Consider the following 6,584-nt stretch of genomic DNA (forward strand, 5'->3'; position numbering starts at 1 on the left):
GACCAGTTGCATCTCTGTTATTCAGAATCTCCGACAATGGAGCGTCGCTGACGACTGAAACTGAGTGATCAGAGAAATAATGTGCAACCTTCTTCGTGGTCAGGTAAATCCCATAAACAAGCTTCTGATAGTGAGGATATCTCTGCTTGGATGGAGTTAAGACTTCTGAAATGTAATACACGGGGCACTGAACTTTAAAGGCCTTGCCTTCTTCTTCCCACTCGACCGTGAGCACTGTGCTAAAAATTTGTCTCATGGTTGCGATGTAATGCAGCAGAGGCTACTTGCTGACCGGAGCAGAAAGCACCGGCTGGGTGGAAAGCAGGGCTTTGAGCTCCTCAAACGCTGCTTCAGCTTCGTCATTCCACTCGAACTTGTTAGATTTGTTCATCAGCCGGTAGAGAGGCAGTGCCTTTTCATCAAGGCGTGAGATGAATCGGCTCAAAGCAGCCAAACAACCAGTAAGCTTCTGAACGCCATGCACATGCACTGGGCGTTTCATTCGGAGGATTGTGCCAATCTTTTCGGGGTTTGTGTCGATACCTCGTTCGGAAACGAGAAACCCGAGTAACTTTCCACCTGGGACTCCAAATGTGCATTTTGATGGATTAAGCTTGATATCATACCTTCTTAGGTTGGCAAAGGTTTCAGCAAGGTTAGTCAGCAGGTCAGATCCTTTGCGTGACTTAACCGCTATGTCATCCATGTATGCTTCCACATTCTGACTGATTTGAGTGAGCAGGCACTTCTAAATCATGCGCATGAATGTGGCACCAGCATTCTTGAGGCCAAAGGGCATAGTAACATAGCAAAAACACACGAACGGGGTGATGAAAGCCTTCTTTATCTCATCGGTCCCATACAGTCGGATCTGATGGTACCCGGAATAAGCGTCCAATAAGGACAGTCGCTCACATCCCGCAGTTGAGTCGACTATCTGGTCGATGTGGGGCAGAGGGAAATGATCTTTCGGGCAGGCCCGATTGATGTGCTTGAAGTCAATACACATTCGGAGTGATTTGTCTTTCTTGGGAACCATAACAACATTGGCGAGCCACTCGGAGTGGTATATCTCGCGGATGAACTCAGCAGCTAGGAGCTAAGCCACCTCCTCACCAATGGCTTTTCTCTTCTCCGTGGCGGACCGAGAGAGGTGCTCTCTAACGGGTTTTACTTTTGGATCGACTCGCAAATGGTGCTCAGCCAGCTCCCTGGGTACACGTGGCATGTCAGATGGCTTCCATGGAAAGATGTCCCAGTTCTCATGGACGAACTGGATGAGTGCTTCTTCCTATTTGCTGTCAAGTGTAGTCGAGATATGGGTCGGAGCAGCATCCGGGTCGATCGGGTGAACGTGGACTGGCTTGGTCTTGCCGGCCGACTGAAATGCGGACTCCGAGGCAGGCCTCTTAGCACGCAACAAATCACTCAGATCTGCAGTCTTCTGGTACTTTTGAAACTCTACTGCTGCCATCTGATACGTCTCCAACGTATCTATAATATTTGATTGTTCCATGCTATTATATTACCCATTTTGGATGTTTATGGGCTTTACTTTACACTTTTATATCATTTTTGAGACTAACCTACTAACCGGAGGCCCAACCCGAATTGCTGTTTTTCTACCTATTTCAGTGTTTCGAAGAAAAGGGATATCAAATGGAGTCCAAACGGAATGAAACCTTCGGGAATGATCTTTTGGAACAAACGTGATCCACAGGACTTGGAGTGGAAGTCAAGAAACAAGGGAAGCGGCCACGAGGGTGCCCGGCGCACCCCCACCCTCGTGGGCCCCTCGAGCGTCCACCGACCTGCTTCTTCCTCCTATATATACCCATGTACCCCGAAAACATCAGAAGCAACCACGAAAAACTATATCCACCATCATAACCTTCTGTATCCGTGAGATCCCATCTTGGAGCCTTCGCCGGCGCTCTGCCGGAGGGGGAATCGATCACGGAGGGCTTCTACATCAACACTATAGCCTTTCTGATGAGTTGTGAGTAGTTTACCACAGACCTTCGGGTCCATAGGTAGTAGCTCGATGGCTTCTTCCCTCTCTTTGAATCTCAATACAAAATTCTCCTCGATCTTCTTGGAGATCTATTCGATGTAACTCTTTTTGCGGTGTGTTTGTCGAGATCCTATGAATTGTGGGTTTATGATCAAGTTTATCTATGAGAAATATTTGAATCTCCTCTGAATTCCTTTATGTGTGATTAAGTTATATTTGCAAGTCTCTTTGAATTGTCAGTTTGGTTTGACCTACTAGATTGATCTTTCTTGCAATGGAAGAAGTGCTTAGCTTTGGGTTCAATATTGCGGTGTTCTTTCCCAGTGACAGCAGGGGCAGCAAGGCACGTATTGTATTGTTTCCATCAAGGATAAAAAGATGGGGTTTATATCATATTGCATGAGTTTATCTCTCTACATCATGTCATCTTTCTTAATGTGTTACTCCGTTCTTTATGAACTTAATACTCTAGATGCATGTTGGATTGCGGTCGATGTGTGGAGTAATAGTAGTAGATGCGGAATCATTTCGGTCTACTTGTCACGGATGTGATGCCTATATACATGATCATGCCTAGATAATCTCATAATTATTCGCTTTTCTACCAATTGCTCGACAGTAATTTGTTCACCCACCGTAATACTTATGCTATCTTGAGAGAAGCCACTTGTGAAATCTATGGCCCCCGGGTCTATCTCTTATCATATAAGCTTTCATCTACTTTTATTTGCATCTTTACTTTTCCAATCTATATCATAAAAATACCAAAAATATTTATCTTATCATATTATCTCTATCAGATCTCACTTTCGCAAGTGGACGTGAAGGGATTGATAACCCCTTTATTGCGTTGGTTGCGAGTTCTTGTTTGTTTGTGTAGGTGCGTGGGACTTTTGAGGAGCCTCCTACTGGATTGATACCTTGGTTCTCAAAAACTGAGGGAAATACTTACGCTACTATTGCTGCATCACCCTTTCCTCTTCAAGGAAAACCAACGCAAGCTCAAGACGTGGCACCATATGCTCATCTGCTATCTTTGCCCCATCTTGAAGACAATCTTGTGCTCTCTGACGGTTACCAAAAACCGTTATTACGCCTCTGGGGCCAGGCGTCTTCATCTTGAGATAAACATAGCACGGTTGAGCCATAAAGCTAGCATAAGTAGGTCTGCCCAGAATGGCATGATATGCACTCTGGAAATCCACAACCTCAAACGTAAACTTCTCCTTGCGGAAATTCTTCTCATCGCCGAAACCACGTCGAGAGTGATCTGGCCGAGTGATTCGGCTTTCCTTCCTGGGATGATTCCATGGAACCGCATGTTGCTCTCGCTGAGTTTGGACATTGGAATGCCCATTCCTTTGAGGGCCTCGGCATACAGAATATTCAAGCAACTGCCACCATCCATCAGGACCTTAGTTAGTCACGTGCCTCCCACGACTGGGTCGACAACCAGCGCTTGCCGCCCAGGGGTAGCTGCGCATGCCGGGTGGTCGGACTGGTCGAATGTAATGGGGGTTTTTGACCACTTCAGATACCTTGGTGTTGCCGGAGCTACCATGTTTACCTCTTTGTTAATGACCTTCAGTCGACTTTTGCTCTCGATATCGACAAAAATCACCAAGGTGGCATTGACATTGGGATAACCATCATCATCATCCTTATCCTCTTCTTCCTTCTCAGGCTCTTTGTCCTTATCACTGGGTTTACTCTCTTGGAAGCTCTGGATTAGGAGTCGACATTGTCGAGTGTGCTTGGGAAGGATCAGGTTCCCCTCCTCATCCTTCTTGGTGTGAATATGGCACGGCAAATCCATCACATCATTTCCTTCCTGGTCCTTCATTTTCTTGGGGGTCCAGGGCCCTTTGGGTTTCCCTTTGAACTTTCCTTGATTTAACATTGCTGCCTCAGCAGGACCTGCCACCTCAGCCTTTCGCTTCTGCTTCCGCAACTGGAATTTCCTCCTCCGGTGTGTTGGGTACTTTTTTGTGCTTGCCACTCCTGAGTCAGTGTTCCTCTTTGCCGTTAGCATATTTGGTGGCAATCTCCATCATCCGAGTCAAATACATATCTCCAGTCCGACCGAACTTCCGATTGAGCTCTCTATAGCGAACGCCTTCCTTGAAGGCACAGACTGCTTGGTGATCTGACACATTCTCCACTGCGTGGTGCAGAGTGATCCATCTCTGGATATAGTCTCTCAGGGTTTCATTTGGTTTCTGCATGCAATGTTGTAGCTCCGGTAGACCAGCAGGTCTCTTGCAAGTGCCCTCAGACGTTCTGGTGAACACTCTGGCTAACTCATCCCAACTCAAAATGCTCCCAGGGGCCAACTAATTCAGCCAAGCCCTGGCAGAACCTTCAAGCATCAAAGGGAGGTGCTTCATGGCCACCTCAGCGCTGCCGCCACCAATGTGCACAGCCACTCGGTAGTCTTCGAGCCAAGTATTGGGCTTCGACTCGCCTATAAACTTACTGATACCAGTTGGCAGTCTAAAGTTATGAGGAATCTCAGCGGCTCTGATGGCTCTTCCAAAACACTCTGGGCCGGAAACGTGGACTCTGCCTCCACGAAGTCTGTCTCGATCTAGCCCTTCTCTGTATGCTTTGTTCTGGTCGACCATACCCTGCACAAGGACAAACCTCGCTCGAAGCTGGGCTCTCTGGGGTCGACTGGAACTCTGTGATACGGACGCCTGTCGTCATTGCGCCGGAGTGCGTATGACCCATCCCTCGGAAGGGGCGAAGGCGCTCGATGGTAGTTGTAGTGGGCGTATTCACGATCGTATTCTCCATGAGCTCTTCCCAGGTACCGATCCTAGTGGTGATCACGACCTCCAACCTAGGACTGTGTGCCAACTGAAGGGTATCTGCTCTCACTGATCTGTTATGGATTCTGTTCCGTGACTGGGACACAACGGAGGTCTGGTCTCCCGATTCTCGGAGCAGCGTTCTGATCTGTTCCAAGCCTCTTCCAGCCTCCGAACGGGGCGGCTGAATGGACTCTGCAATACGCGCAGCAGCTGCCAAATTCTGAATCGGTGTATGGAATACCTGAGTTTTTGGTGGAAACAATTGTCGCAGACGTCGATTGAACTCGGGGATCAGTCGACGAGCACGGTCGTCGACATAATGTTGGAGATTCTCCAGATGGTTGCGCTCAGCCAGAGTGGCCAGTCGCACTGCCTCCAAGGCCTAGGCCTCGGCGGTTTCCCCTACAATGGGGGTCTGGAGAGCCTCCACGTTACAGCAATGCAGCTCCTCCCTCTGCTGCGAACTAAGAGGTTGGGGCTGATATTCTTCGTGGTCGAGTGACGGGCCACTGCTTCTGCCGCCGTCGCCGCTGCGACGAAAACTAGGCGGACCGCGATGGGAGTCGGCCATGAGGACCTCCACCGCGGGGTCACAACTCCCGCTCTCGGAAAAGGTATCTGCAAAATCAGTCGACAAGTCGATCGATCCGCGGGAAAAAATGTAGGGCTCGATCGCCGCGACTTGGGGGGGTGAAAGCCTGACGAGCCACCGCGTGTCTCACCCACCGCTGGAGCTGCGAATGCCCAGACAGCTTGCAGCGGTGTCCAGTGGAGTGAGATGGCGACGCGATAACCGACTGGTACGGGGTAGACGGCTGCCGAAGGAGGACGCCGCAGGAACTCGCGCGGAAGTGCGATGAGCCACGATCCGGGAGAGCCTCAACAAAGAGGGGGGCCTCCTGGAGCCAGGCGGAGCCGTCGGCGACGAAAGTGAGTGTGCTAAGTCAGAACTCGCGACCCATGACCAAACCGCCGCCGGAAACCATGTTGATGAAGATCAGAAAAAATGCAACTTCACCGGAAGTCGCTAAGACGCTTTGCCCCACGGTGGGCGCCAACTGTCGTGGTTCTAAGTCTGATAGTAAGTATCGGGGGTACGAATGAGGAGGCAAGGTCCTAGCTAGGGTGAGATTGTACGCAAGTGTTTACGAGTTCAGGCCCTTCTCGGAGGAGGTAAAAGCCCTACGTCTCGGTGCTCGGAGGCGGTCGACTGGATTATGAGAGTGTGTGTTACAGGGGGTGCGAACCCTTGTGCCAGAGGAGGGGGTGGCTAATATAGAGTGCGCCTGAACCCCGGCCATCCCCCGTTACCAAGAGTTCAATGTACATAAAGATGGGGCGTTACTGATAACGCCACCATAAATGCTTTTATTGACCTTAAAGACTACAGAGTGAATGCTTGACTGTTGCTGTTCTGAGTGACTCCTGGTCTTCAGTAGGTCGAGTGGTTTCTTATATGGTCGAGTGATTGACTGGTCGTGTGACATCAGGAAGGAGGGGTACCCGAGTGACTGATTGGTCGAGTGGATTGCACTCGACGCCTTCATTGGGCACTCCTTGTTGTCTCTTGAGCTTCTTTGCTTCTAGGGTAGTGACCTTGGGTAGGACGTATAGGTCAGGCCTATGACCGTACCCCAGGTCTATATCATCATCAGGACCCTCTTGACGATTCTCTTTGAATAAAACTCTTCCAGCAAGGCCCAACATTGGTTTTCCATTTCCCTAATAACAACTGAAACTTAAATAGGGGATTTTTG

This window comes from Triticum dicoccoides, chromosome 3B (genome assembly GCF_002162155.2).
Source record: "Triticum dicoccoides isolate Atlit2015 ecotype Zavitan chromosome 3B, WEW_v2.0, whole genome shotgun sequence".
NCBI lineage: Eukaryota > Viridiplantae > Streptophyta > Magnoliopsida > Poales > Poaceae > Triticum > Triticum dicoccoides.